General features: G+C 47.9%; 1 protein-coding gene across 4 annotated transcripts in view; it reads right to left on the reverse strand.

The window, feature by feature from the left end:
* Nucleotides 1-12,336: 12,336 nt before the first annotated feature.
* ABCC5 (ATP binding cassette subfamily C member 5) overlaps nucleotides 12,337-13,643 on the reverse strand; it is a 69,389-nt gene continuing 68,082 nt past the window's right edge. For all 4 annotated transcript variants that reach the window (XM_006925769.3, XM_025042223.1, XM_025042222.1 and 1 more), the window contains one exon: nucleotides 12,337-13,643. This exon is cut by the window's right edge and continues 179 nt beyond it. The gene's annotated coding sequence lies outside the window, so the exon portion shown is untranslated.

Here is a 13,643-nt window from a genome sequence, read left to right on the forward strand (position 1 = left end):
TTGTCATCTGGAGACCTTCTACACTCCCAAAATAATCTAGACAGAAATGAGAGCAGGGGTAGCAGAAATTGTGCCTAGAGCTCAATTAGGATGTTTCAGGCCCAGATCTCTGTGTTCTGGGGGCTATATCTTGCCTCTTACTCCCTGCCCACACATCCATGCCGAACCACAATAAAGGAGGTTTGATGTTGTGTCTTGTCATTGTGCTGAGCAGAAGCCACCTAAGGAACCCAGAATCAGGCCCTGTGACCTTCTTCCTGCCTACCTCTTACCCTCCCTGTTAAGCCCTGGCTGAGGCCCCCAGCCGTCCTACTGCCCGCACACCTACCTCCCTGAGGGCTAACTTACCCAGCGCCAAACAGTGCTGACAAAGGCCAGGCCAAAGTCAATGGCTTGAGTCTGTTCCTGGAAGAAGGGATCCTCCAAGGGGAAGCGGCAGCCGAACACAAGAGCCCCAATGACTCTGGCTGTGCACCTGACAATGGGCACCTGAGGGTCGAAGGCACCTGAGAGCACGGGGCAGGGCTCAAGGTGAGGAGGGAAAAAGAGCACTTCATTCTCAGTCCTCCCTCATTCATTTAACGAAAGCTCACTGAGTACCTTCCTTGAGCTCAGAGAGAGGTGTGGGAAACAGATACCATTTAAATGACAATAGAATGTGGGGCAAGTGTATCACAGCTCAGAATCCTAGCTGTGCCTGGGATTCAGGGTGGGCTTCTTAGGCAGGTGATCTCAGTCTGAAAGGAGCAGTGGTTTCTCACTGGGAGGCAAGGGCTGTGGATTAGGGTATCCCAGAGGGGGAACAGCCTGTGCAAAGGGTTGATGGTGTAGAAGGCCTGAGGTTTTGGGGGAAGACACGCAGAGAAGAGCTTCTGGCTTCCCAGTGGACCGGACACTCCTGTGCCTGTGTCCTTCTACCTTGTAGAAACTCCCACTTTTGTGATGTAGCTCACATCCCCTTCTGGACCCACAGAGCCTACCCCTTCGTGTACACACACACACACACGCACGCACGCACGCACGCACATGCACGCACGCACCCCAAGGCTCAGCCTTCTCTGCAGGGACATGTCGTGTGGAGTGGGAGGGTTCCGGTGGGCCTGCCTTGGCCTGCCCCAAGCTCCCTCCTTACCCTGCTCCTGGTGGAAGGCCTCAGCCAGCTCTGCTGCCTCTTCCTCTGCTGCAGCTCTGCAGCTGCAGCTCCAGCACCAGCTTGCCTAGGCTCAGCTCCCGAAGTGTTGCCAGGCAGAAGCGTCTCTGCTGCTGCCACGTGTGCCCATTGCTGCAGATGAGCCCTGGGCCCAGTTTGGGGGATAGTCAGCAGCCCTTCCCAACCTCCCAGCCTTGCCTGCCCAATCAGCTTGAGATGGGGCTCTGATTGGCTGGTAAGGGGCATTTGTGGATGGGGTGGGGTCTGTGAGCCTGGTGCCCACAAGGTGACCTCAGCTATGCCCTCCTCCCAGGATGTCACCTGATTTTGTCTTGAAGAGTCCCCACAAGAAATGGAGGAGAAGATACAGAAGGGAAGGGAGGACGGATCCTGGGGGAGGGAAGAAGGGGAAGGGGCATTTGCTGAGCCAGGCGCTGCTCTGGGCATTCTCAGGTGTTTCGGCTCCCTTCATCTCCCGCATACACCTGGGAGGTGAGAGCAGTCATCATTTCCATCTAACAGATGAGCACTCTGAGGGGCAGAGAATGAGGCTGACTTGCCCAAGGTTACAGACCTGGCAAGGGACAGAGCCAAGATTCAAACTCAGGTCTCTTTGATCCCCAGAGCTAGGTCCTTTTTCGCCACCTACTCCCCTGCACAGAGGTGTTTGAGAAGACTGAAGTCCTCCTTGGAGTTTCCTCTCTGTTAACAGTTCAGAGCCAGTCCCAACTCGACTCTCTGCTGCAGTCACCAGTCAGACCCCCACCCTCTCCCCGGCAGGGGGACAGCCTTGCCTCTTTCTCCAAACAGGTCCCGGAAGAGTGGAATGAGGGGCCGGCCCGAGAGCTGCTCAGAGTTAGAGACCAGGGCCTCCTTCACCGCCTGGAAGCTGCTCAGCACCACCACGGGCATTGGGCCCACCCACACGGTGAAGACACTGCCGTGGATCCGGGCCAGCTGTGGAGAGATAGGGTCCCAGGGCCGTGGAGAAAGATCAGCTGGCCCCATTTCAGGACCTTCCTCTTGGCACGAATCTCCTGCCTTTTTGCACTCAATACTCAATTCAGTTGCACCTTCTCAGAGCACCCACCACTCCGTTTATCAGACAAGCCAAACCCTGGGTTCCCGTGCCAGCACCGGTACCACAGCTGGGGTCACAGGCTCCCTGTGCACTGAAAATAGTCAGGGCCCAGCCCTTAGCACACAGCATCTGGTCTGGCCCCCCAACGGTCCTGGGAGGCAGATGTGTTCTACCCATTTTACGGATGATATTAAATTACAAGTAGTTTCTTCAGGGCTCAGTGTCTCTGGTGGGTTTCGCACATGTTACTTGAGTCCACCCTCAGTATAAATGTGCAAGGTAGGTATTGTCATCCCTATTTTATGAGTTAGAAAGTGGATGCCAAGAAAGACTGCAAAAGACCAGGACCTCAAACGGAGGTCTGCTCTCTCCCAGTGCTCTTCCCACTGGGGATCACAGTGATCTTCAACCAATTTTAAAAAATACATGTTTAGCCAACATTGATTGAGAGCTGAGTATTGTCACAGGGAAGAGAATTCTTTCCTGTCCTCCTGAGTTCTGGCTCCGGCCTGGGCTTCGAACCTCATTCAACACAACAGAAACCCTCCAAACGTCGGAATCCACGCCCCCTCGAAGATGGCTTAGTGCAGCAGTGTTACTTGAGTGTGCGCTTGGGGGTCGCATTCTCCTCAATTCCCATCTCAAGTGACTTTTCAGAAAATTCCTTCTAATCACAAACAGAGCTCTCCTGAGTCAGAGTCCTACGAAATAGTTTTCTCCGTTGCGTTAGAATGGCAGTGGACTTCTGCCTCAGAACCCTCTTAGGTAGGTTCTGGGCAATCTTCACGTTCAATTTTTTGCAATCCCCCAAAGCATCAGGCTTCCAGGGCACTCCGGCCTGCTCTTTAGCCCTCTCTGGCCGCCCTCCTCCCCTACTCTGCCCGAGCTCTACTTTGATGTCAGTACTCTCCGGCAGGTTGTGGAGGGAGGTAAATCCCAGGAGTCTTTTCTCAGTGGGAGAAAATCCATTTGGTCACGCCAGTCACACCCAGGCCCTGCTGCTCAGCAGGGCCACGGGGCTTCGGCCTGGGGCAGCTTGGGACACCTTCATTCCCAGAACAGCCTCACCTCTGACCCATAGAGCTCAACCCCAGTCAGTCTGCTTTCAGCTTCTGACTGGGCAGTCTCAGACAATTACATGGGTCAGCTCAGGGAGGGACAGGGCAACCACTGGCAGTGGCATTGTATCTCCTTGGGATATGCTATTCCATCTTAGCATGATGAAAACTAGGTTTGTGGTTCCTGGTTTCCTTTACCCAGGCACTAAACAGCCTCTCCAGAGGCCTCACCAGCTTCCCAGTTAGCCCCTGGGCCCAGCTCCAACCTCTGATCACTTTGGACTCTTCGCCAGCCCGGGGGCCCTGTGTTTCTCAGTAGTCAAATTTTGTAGCCTTTGCTTTTGTTTCAACTGTCCTGGAGCCAGACTGCTGGGGTCTAGAGCCTAGTTCTAGCCCTTCCTATATGTGTGACTTCCAGCCAGTTATCTAGCCTCTCCTGCCTCAGTGTTCTCATTTGTACAATGGAGATAATAATTTTAGCCAACAGCCTCATAGAGTTGTCACACCAGGAGATACACGGTACGCTCAAGTTGGGTAAACTGAGGATAGTTTAATAAAGAGATTGTTCCCAACGGTGTATGGGCAGGAGTTAGGGAAACCACGGGCATAGAGCAGTGCTCCAGGGCTAGCCATGGCGGGAACCCGTTTCTACTCGAGCCTTAAAGAGTCAACACGGTCATTGCTTTTCCATTTCTATGCCCTTGCTCATGCAGGTCCCTCTGCCTGGAGTGCCTTCCCCCTATATCTCCACCTCTAGAAGTTCTGTCTTCAAGGCCTATCTCAACTGGATGTGATGACAACAATGCTTGCTGTTGGGAGGACAAACTGAGACAGTTACATGAAAGTGCTGTGGATAATGTACCACACTTGCACAAATATTGTTGCTGCTGCAGTTCCTACAAAACTGCTCCTTCCCCTCTCCAACAAGTCATGTTTCTTCTTCCTCAAAATGTTACTTGAGACTGCACTTCTCTGAACGCTTCTCTAGCCAACCCCACCAGTCTCTAACCACTACCTCCGAACACCCCAACCATCTCCCACAGTGGTCCTTGCCTTGTTCTGGGTTGCATCCTTGGTTCTGTTAACTATGTTGGGTGTCCACCCCATCCTTTCCACAATATGACAAGCTCCTAAGGGCAGGCACCAAGTCCCCTTTTCTTTGGATTTCTCTGACCATGTCACCAAATTGCTTGGCGTCCCAAGATGCCGTTGAGTGTATAGACTCACCAATAGAAGGACCGGTGGCCCCTAGTCCCACAGTGCTCAATATTCCTCTGTGTGAGTAGATCAGGGACCCCTTTATGGGAGCACATACATGGCACTGCTTTCACACATGCCCGAGATTCTCTTTCATACATGCCACCTCCTCTCCCCACTGCGATGTGAGCTACTCAAGGCCAGGGAATATTCTCAATGGAAATATTTTGCATGTACCCTTGTATGCTATTCCAGCCTTCTATTTAATTTGGATGGTTTGGGCATATGAGGATGGTAGGGTTTTTGGGTTTTTTTTGCCGGGGCGGGGTGGTAGGGTGGTGTTTGGATGGGTTGTGATGGTGCTCATGAGGATTTCGGTAGAGGCTTTAGAACAGGTAAAAGTAGTTGGGCAGTGGCTGTGATGGTGACTCTGATTTTGGAGATGATGGTGGGATAAAAAGATGGGTCTGTCATCTACCTTGTGTCCCATCAACCTCATATTTCATTCGGCTCCAACTGTCATATGGGTATCTTGGCCAGGAATATTTCCCAGATATATAGCACCTGAGGCCTTTTCTTTAAGACACAGAGATGTATTACCCTAGTGGGAGACTTGCCTGCTCAACATTCCTAAGTGTACTGAACTTCGACAAACTTCCTCTCCTCTCAGCATCCTGGCTGCTGAGGGTGGGATGTGGCTCCTGAAACAGAGACACTCTGAGCGCACAGGGTCAGACTGCAGTCTGATGCCAAGAATGGAAAGTCCAGGACACACACCTTGAATGCGGGCCCCAGGGCAGTAGCCCCTTCTTTATTGCTTGGCCAAGGCCCTCGGTGTCTGTCAGGTGCAGGATCCTCAGTGAGATGGTGGAGGTAGGCCACAAGGTGTCCACTTTAAGGGAAAGCCCCAAGCAGAGCATGTCTACATGGTGGTAGCCTACCCTTAAGTCGCACCTTCATAAATGGTCTTCCTTTGATTCCGGCCATCATCGCCACCCAGGCCATGGGGCTCCGCGTTTTCTCTTTAGAATTCTAAGCCAAAGATGGACAAAACTCCGACTTAGTTCTCCTGCTCCTCCAGGAATAACTCAAATCAACTATGACGTCTGGACTGAGCACTTTCCCTATATGAGGTATTTTCACATCAACTTTCCGAGCTAATCTTCTCTACAATACTGTGAAGGATGTTACTGCTTCTGCTTTACAGATGAAGAAAGCCAGGCTCAGAAGCCTGAACTGATTTGCTCGGTAGGGCTACAATTCTAGGTCTGTCTCCAAGTTCAGTTTTCTCTTTCCACAAATGCCTCACAGAGTGGACAAGCCAGCATACTCAAAAGGAAGTTTACTGAAGGCTAAAAGAAAACAGATGTGAGAAACCCAGGCAGGGCTAGTCATGCTGCCAGGGTTCTGATGCAGCTGTAGAGGCCGGCTTTGCAGGGCCGACCCGGTCCCAGTCTGCCATTGCATCCTGTCTGATGCTGCACCCGGAAACCTCATCTTTAGAGCTGAGATGCCCTTTTCTCTACTCTTCCCTTCTGTGCAGATTTCCATGGGTGGGTGTGTGGGTGGGGGAGGCTTCTGTGGCTCTTCGAGAAACAGTGGATAAGGAGTGCATATTGCAGCCTCAGCCAAGGGAGCTGTGCCCCAGGCAGGAGCCATTTCCAGGTAACAGACTGCCCCTCCTTGTGGATCCCTCAACCTTGTCCCCATCCCCTGCAATGGATGGATATCAGATCAAAAGACTGCTTTCTCCCACCTCCAGATTTACCCAAACCCAGCACCTAATCCATACTCAGTGCCTACAGCGTGTTCTGCCCCACTCCAATGAGGTTTGGGGCTACCTGTAGCACCACCCCATGGTCCCCTTCCAGGATAAAGGGGAGAAAAGATAAATATAAGGAGATACAGAGACCACTAGAGATGAAAACAATGAGGAGATGTGAGGCAGGAGAGGTTCCCAAACCTATCTCCATACACCTGAACAAAGAGATTTTTCTTTCTTTTGTTTGTGTTTAGTTTGCACGATGTGCTCCAGTGCCTCATGGGAGCGAATGGGAACAAATACAGGTGGCCTGACTGCCTGGAGTTAGGTGAAGTCCCCAAAGGAATGTATCTATTTCCGGGGGTCGGGGGAGGGTAGGAATCCCAAGGAGGAGAGGGTCAGCTTTAGAGATTACATCCAGGCAGCAAGGGCAAGGGCCAGTGCTAGAGGGATGTGGCCATACTTGCATGTTTTGTTATTAATCGTGACTTCTTTCACCCTCCAAAGCATCCCAGTTTGATTGTTCCCCATGAACACTCTACAGCCGCTGACTCTGTAAGTCTCCAGGCTTTGTAGGTGGGGAAATGATGATGTTATGTCTGAGTGCAATGAACTCGGCATCTAGAATTCTGCTGAGTGTTCCAGTGAAATTCTCATAGGGAGCTACTTTCTTTAAACCTCAGCTTTGAAGAAGGGGAGTGGGGCAGCAGAGGACACTCCCATGCTATTGCTGGGCCCCAGGGAGTATTATTAACTCAGGGCTCAGTAGGCTTGGTGTCTGAAGAGTATGACAAAGGGCAGCCAACACCTTCTCCACATACATACACGCAGGCACACCCACACCCCAACACATCTGCCTTCAAAGAGCTCCTGGGGCAGTAGAATTATTCATCAAACCAGAATAATGTCTTTATTATACTCAGCCTATTCCTCTTATCCAAACAAGATTTATGGCTGCATTTATTTAAAATATTAAGTATATTCAAGATAGTCAAAAGGAAAGACTCAAAATCTTATGAAAGATAAGAGCTATAAACTGAGATAAATGTACTTACAGTGCCTGAGCTTCCTGTCAGCTAAAATAAGAAGGGAGAAACAATATGTTCCGGAATCCTCACTGAGAAGCAGAGAATTTTCTGAAAGGGATTTGTTGTGTGGACTATGGCCTAGTAGACATTGTCGTCAACAAGAGATTTTCTGGAAGATATAGCAGCAGCTTTCTCCATGCTTCCTTTTCTGAGTGACTCCAGTATTAGCCAAGGACAAAGTATTGAAATCAAAGGAATGGTGGTCTTTCTGTGAGTACAACATGGCTCAACTGGGGTGAGGTGATTATAGGCAGAACCCTATCATACCTAGGAATGGGTGGATGGCATGTATCTTCCCAAAGTATCACTTCTCTTAGCCAAACACTGTTTTGTTTATCTAAATATGAATGCCAATGGTTGTATCACATGGTCTGTGGCCAGGACCCAGTGCCTGCAATTGACCAGCTACTGGGCTCCCAAAGGAAATGCATACTGAGGCTGCTCTGGGCAAAATCCTTCCATTGATTTCTTCAAGGCCTTGGCCATGGCTCTGTGCGTGAGGGCAGTTTGGTGAGTTAGTCTGGACAGTCTGGTGCCTGAGGATTCCTATAACTAGTCTGGGGGAGGCCCAAGGCCCAGAGACCATTTTGGCAGCAGGCCCTGGGCTCACATGCTTATATGAGCCTTTTAGATCTTACTAGTCAAGATGAGAATGGGTGACCCCAACATAGAGAACACCACAGACAGGAGGAAAGGGTGTCTCTGTGTGACCCAGGGTAGAATTGGTCCAGCCACCTCCCCAGCGATGAGAAGTCCTGGCTACTCTCAGCACACTGGTTGCATGGAACGAGAGACAGAGAGCCATGGAGGAGGAGGGAGAGAGAGAAAAAGAGACATACAGAGAGCAAATTATGTAAGTCTCTCTTCTACTGTAAGCTCCATGTGTCTGTTTGGTCTCCAGTGCCCAGGATTGTGCCTGGCACTTAACAGATGCTCAGTAAATACTTTTTGGGATAAGATAAAAACCCGAGGGGACTGGAGTCCACGTAATGCAAAGCTGGGAGAAAAGAAACGGCTTGGATCAATAAGACCAGGAGAAGTGGACGGCTGGAGTTCCTAGGGCTTGGAGGGAAAGCCTCTCTCACAAGCCCATGGGGATGAGAGGATTGGGAGGGGAGGACCCAAGAGAAGGCCTGATGACACATTTTCTCTCACCAGTGGTCAGACAGGTCCCAGACCACAGCCTACCGGATTCTTTGTCAAGGACACAAAAGGTAGGTCAGAGTTCTCCAGTCCCCAGAACCAAATGTTCCAAGAGAGATGAGTCTCTTCGCCCCAACAACTGTGTGTCCACAGTCCTGGATGGTTGGCACTGGGCTGGCCCTGGGTGGGTGATGATGTTCTCCTTCAGGAAGATGGCTGTGCCATGGCTGTGGGAGACCAACTACTAGCTCTGACAGTTCTAACTTGGGCAGCAACTGGCTTAGTCTTCCTAAGCCAGTCCACCTGAGGAGGTGGGAGGGAGCTTGCCTGAGACCAGGAATAATGCTGAGCTCCAGGAAAAGAGGTAAACCGCTCCCCACCTATACCATCACCCAAATACATATCATCTCTCTAATGGGAGCTGGAAGGAATGGGCATAGTTCTGGACCTATGCTTCTAGTGAGGTTATCAGAATCCAAGCTTTTCAGGACCTATTTATCAACCCACATTAGTCATAAAATTGGAGCTGGAAGAAAACTTAGAGGTCATTTGGTCTAGCGCAAGTCTGGAATTGGGGTGTCTGAATTTTGAATTCTGTATGATTTACTACATACTCCTTGCCTATTATCCCCATAAAATGTAAACTCCATGAGGGCAAAGATGTTTTCTGTTTTATGGTTATTACGGCACTGTAAATTCCTAGAACAGTGCGTGTCATATACTAGATGCTCAATAAATATTTGTTGAGTTAAACAAGTAAATGAATCTCTATGCAAGGAAATGCTATAAAACTATTAAAATATTTTTGAAGAATATTTGACATGAGAAAATTCATAATATGTTGAGATCATACAAATTGTATATGTTATCCCAATTTTGTTTTTGATAAATGATATTTTAAATCAATGCTATTATGTGTTTAGAAGAAAAGCCTGGAAAAATACAGATAAAATTGTTAACAGTGGTTAACAAAGTGTGCTTAAGATGCATTTCCGCTCTCTACATTTTCTACATTTGAGTGGTTATTTGGATTTCTAACAAAAAGCATGCTTAATATTTTTGATAATTAAAAACATATATATGCTTAGAAAAAGCCAGAAAGAATACAGCAATATAACTTTGGCTATTTTGGGGAGTTGGGTACTTCAGCAGTGGCTTTAAAAAACATTTTATTTTGCTCAGGGATTTGGGAAGGGCTCAGCTGGTGGTTCATCTCTGATCTATGTGACATCAGCTGGGATGGCTGAGGCAAAGGTTCAACTTCCAAAATGGCTTCTTCACTCACATGTCTGATGGCTTGGTACTCCCTGGCCTTGCTCTATCTCTATACTGTACCTCACCCTCTAAGATCTCTCCCTGTGGCTTGTAAATCACTGTATGGCGGTCTCAGGATAGTTGCACTGCTTACATGGTGACTGGCTTCCAAGAGGCAAGAAGTGTGGGCTGCTCGCCAGAAAAGGGTTTTGTGCAGAATTAGCACAGTGCCACTATGTTCTATTGGTCAAAGGAGTCACAGAGCCCACTCGGATTCAAGGAGTAGAGAAACAGACCCCACTGCTTGCTGGGAGAGTGTCAAGGTCACAGTGAAGGAAAGCATATGAGATGGGGGATGCTGCTACAGCCAGGTTTGGAAAGTACACTGCCATAATAGGGTACAGGCCATTTTTGTTTAATTTTTTTATTGTACCTTTCTGCATGCATTATTTCTATAATCAGAAAAAAAAAAGTTATTAAAAGAAATCTGACGCACAACAGTGCGGGCAACCATCAGTGCAAGATGAGGTTAGCTGGGCCCTTCTGTGCCCCCTCGGCTCATTTACTTTCAATGCTAGGCCCCATTTCTAGGTGATCAATCAGGAAGAGGGCAGGAAAGGACCTGTCACACCGCTAAGCCATTCTCCAAATGCTGGGCATTCTTATTTTCTGGCTTTCCTGAAGTCATTCCATGTAAAGGTTTCTTCTCCTCAGTGTCACTTTATCGTTTTTTTGAAGAGATTAAATTCCTTTTTGCCATGACCACAATGAAAGACAGTCTATAACACTGATTTTTATTAACAAATATTCATTGAGCATCATGTATAAGAAGGCATTATTCAAGAGCCAGCTGAGCAGCATGATACTTATTAAGCACCTACTACATGTAAAACATAATCCTTAAGCCAGGAATTATAAGGCATATAAAAATTAGATGATTTATTGCCTTCAAGAAGTTTATATTCATAGGCAGAAATGTAAGAAAATAATTCACTATAATATGCAAAGCAAAAGGAAATAAAGCCTAAAGTAGATGTGTAAGCAAAGAGCGTAGGAACCCAGAGGAGTTTGAAGAGAAAGGTTTTTGTGGAAAAGACAGTATTTGAACTGAGTTTAAAAAGAAAAACATGGCTCTGTTTGACAAGAGGAGACACCAAGGGATTCCAAGTTGAGGAAACAATAAAGATTTAAAGGTGTGAAAATATTGGCCTGTTTTAGGAATACTGAGTAGAAAAGAAGGGCTGGAGCCAGATAATGGACACCCTTATTGCCAAGTTAAGAAATATGGGCCATTCCACAGGCGACTGTCCCCTGAAGATTTTTGGAGGGTGAATTATTTGACCAACTTACATTTTTGGTCTACAAATTGGTAATAGTATATACAGTGGTTTGGAGGACACCAAGGCAGGAAGACCAGTTACGAGGCTGCAAATGACAGCAGCAACAATGGAGTCGGGCCTTAAATGAGGGCAGAGGGAAGGGAGTGATGCATGGGACCTGGAAGCAACTGAATTTATTAGGAAGGGGCAAGAGAGGCTTCTAGCTTGAAGGACTAAGGAGTACAGTGGCAAGGCAAGGAGCACTGTCTGATTTCTGAGAGGCTGTTTGAGGCGCCTGTGAGATGCCCAGTGGAGGCACTCAGCTGGCAGCTGGAGACAGATACTAAGGAGAGGCCAAGGCCGTAGTAGAGGGGTTGTCACTGTACCTGTGGGAGTGTGGGAATCCACACAAGGAGAGAAAAGGGAGTGGGCAGAAGGCAGCAAATGCCTCTTTTTAAGGAGGCAAAGCAGGTTGACAGAGGTGGGAGGAGACCCAAGTGATATAAGAATAGAACTGAAAGGAAGGGAAGTTAAGGTCACTCGGACGGTGAACCCAGGGCATCGACAAGTGGTTGTTTACAGCAGTGCTGTCCAACAGATCTTCCTGTAATGATGCCAATGGTCTATATCTGTGCTGTTCAGTACAATAACCACATGAGGCTACTACAGCACTTGAAATGTGACAGCTGAGGAACTAAATTTTTAACTTTAGAGCCAAGTCCCTGTTTTTTCAAGACAGTAGTTTACAAATAAGGCAGAGTTTAAGACATGATTTCTGCTATGGTCAGCAGAACCAGTACCAAATAGTTGGAAAGCTTTCTTGGCTGCTTTCAACACAATATACTGAGAAACTCTAGAATGCGTACCCTTTTGAATGGGTACTTAATTCTCAATGAGTTAATCTGAATGAATTGGCTGAAAGGGCAATTATATTGTTTGAATTGCTGAGAACCCTCGATGAACTGTTCATTTGAAATAAATTTCACCACAACTGCCCATCTGACCACAACCATTCCCCCTTCCCACGCCCCACCCTCTTATTGGCAGTATGGGAGCTTTATTTGGTGACCATGCTCAAGAACATGGGCTTTAGGGATGAGGGCTCACCACAGACAATCCAGGCACGTTGGGCCCCATGCCCCTTGCAACCAAGCAGCTCTGCTATTGGCCTTTCTCAGATGTCACTCAGATGTAGCTAGATATTCAGATCCAGGCTTCAGCCATTCCAAAGTCATCCAAAGACATCTTGCTCCCTTCCCAGAGAACTATTTTATACACCATGAGTTTTACAAAATCCAAAATAATTTTATTCACTTTTTCAGATTTTTTGCTTCCACAAGGTGTTCAGCAAACATGCTAAGGCGACAGAATGTCTAGTTGGTCACGACATGCAACGCTGACCATTCAACCGATGACAGCAGCGACCACGCCCACCTGAGCTACTGGCCCCACAGCACAAAGGGGGTTTGTGGGAACACACTGAACCACACAGCAATCAGCAACCTGAGGTAGGTCTCTTTACAGTACAAAAAACTTCCACACCAGTGTGAGACACTGATTAGCAAGAGCTGCTTAAAGTCGCAGACTTTGGAGAGAGAAAGAGACTGTGCGACAATTGCAGTGGGAAGGGAAAACAGACCCACAAAATCCTGAACCCTGTCACTGAACTGTGGAGGTGTGGGGCCAGGCAAATGAAAAAGTACCACCGAAAAAAAAGCAGCAGTTGGCTCCAGGGTTTGGAACCAACAGGTCTAGGAGCTGAAGAGCTCTGTGCAGTGGCCAGCATAGGAACCTGAGGCAGTGGGACACTCTGCGGACAGACTTGATTCTTGTTTAGAAACAACGGCAAAAAGAGGAAGGCAGGAAACAAACTCCCTCTCACCGAGGAATGTTTTTGTGATTCTCATCCTGACGGAGGGAGTGAAAAAGGGTCTGGGGCTTTGCCCCACTGCTCTCCTCACAGAAAAAGGGAAGTGACACCAGAACAGAAAGCAGGAGCCCTGAGAATTCACGGCGCTCTGCGTGGCCTCCAGCGGCCCCCTCCTGTACTCCACCCCGTTCTAGCGTGGTTGTGGGGAGGTGGCAGAGGGTGCTGCTGGAGGGCCCGCTATTGCCACACATCTTCCTTTTGGACACCCAGAAAACCTGGCACCGTGAAACAACGAGCTAGCAAAGAACAATGCTACCCTTCCTATAGTCTAATAGCAAAACCAGATCTCTAGTACAGCAAACTGTACAAAAATGATAGAAAGGAATTTGCACTGTTATTAGCACAGTGCTTATTTTAATATAAAATAAACAGCTTACATTTTCATTGTAAATATAGGCTATGTACAGAATTTTATATATATATATATATATATATATATAGCTACACGTATAAAGCTTCATTATAGGCCTCTGATACATTTATAATAACGGTTCCCTGAACCTTTTAGAGTGCAATTAAGAACAAAAACTAAATTTTGTTTACACGAATATGGAATAAATACAATAATCAAAATATGACTCTCCCTAAAAGTGAAACACACAAGCCAATCCTGAACTGCTGTGCGAAAGATAAAATCGGGAAAGGCAAGGTTTCGGCGGGC

The sequence above is a fragment of the Pteropus alecto genome, unplaced genomic scaffold, assembly GCF_000325575.1.
Source record: "Pteropus alecto unplaced genomic scaffold, ASM32557v1 scaffold88, whole genome shotgun sequence".
NCBI lineage: Eukaryota > Metazoa > Chordata > Mammalia > Chiroptera > Pteropodidae > Pteropus > Pteropus alecto.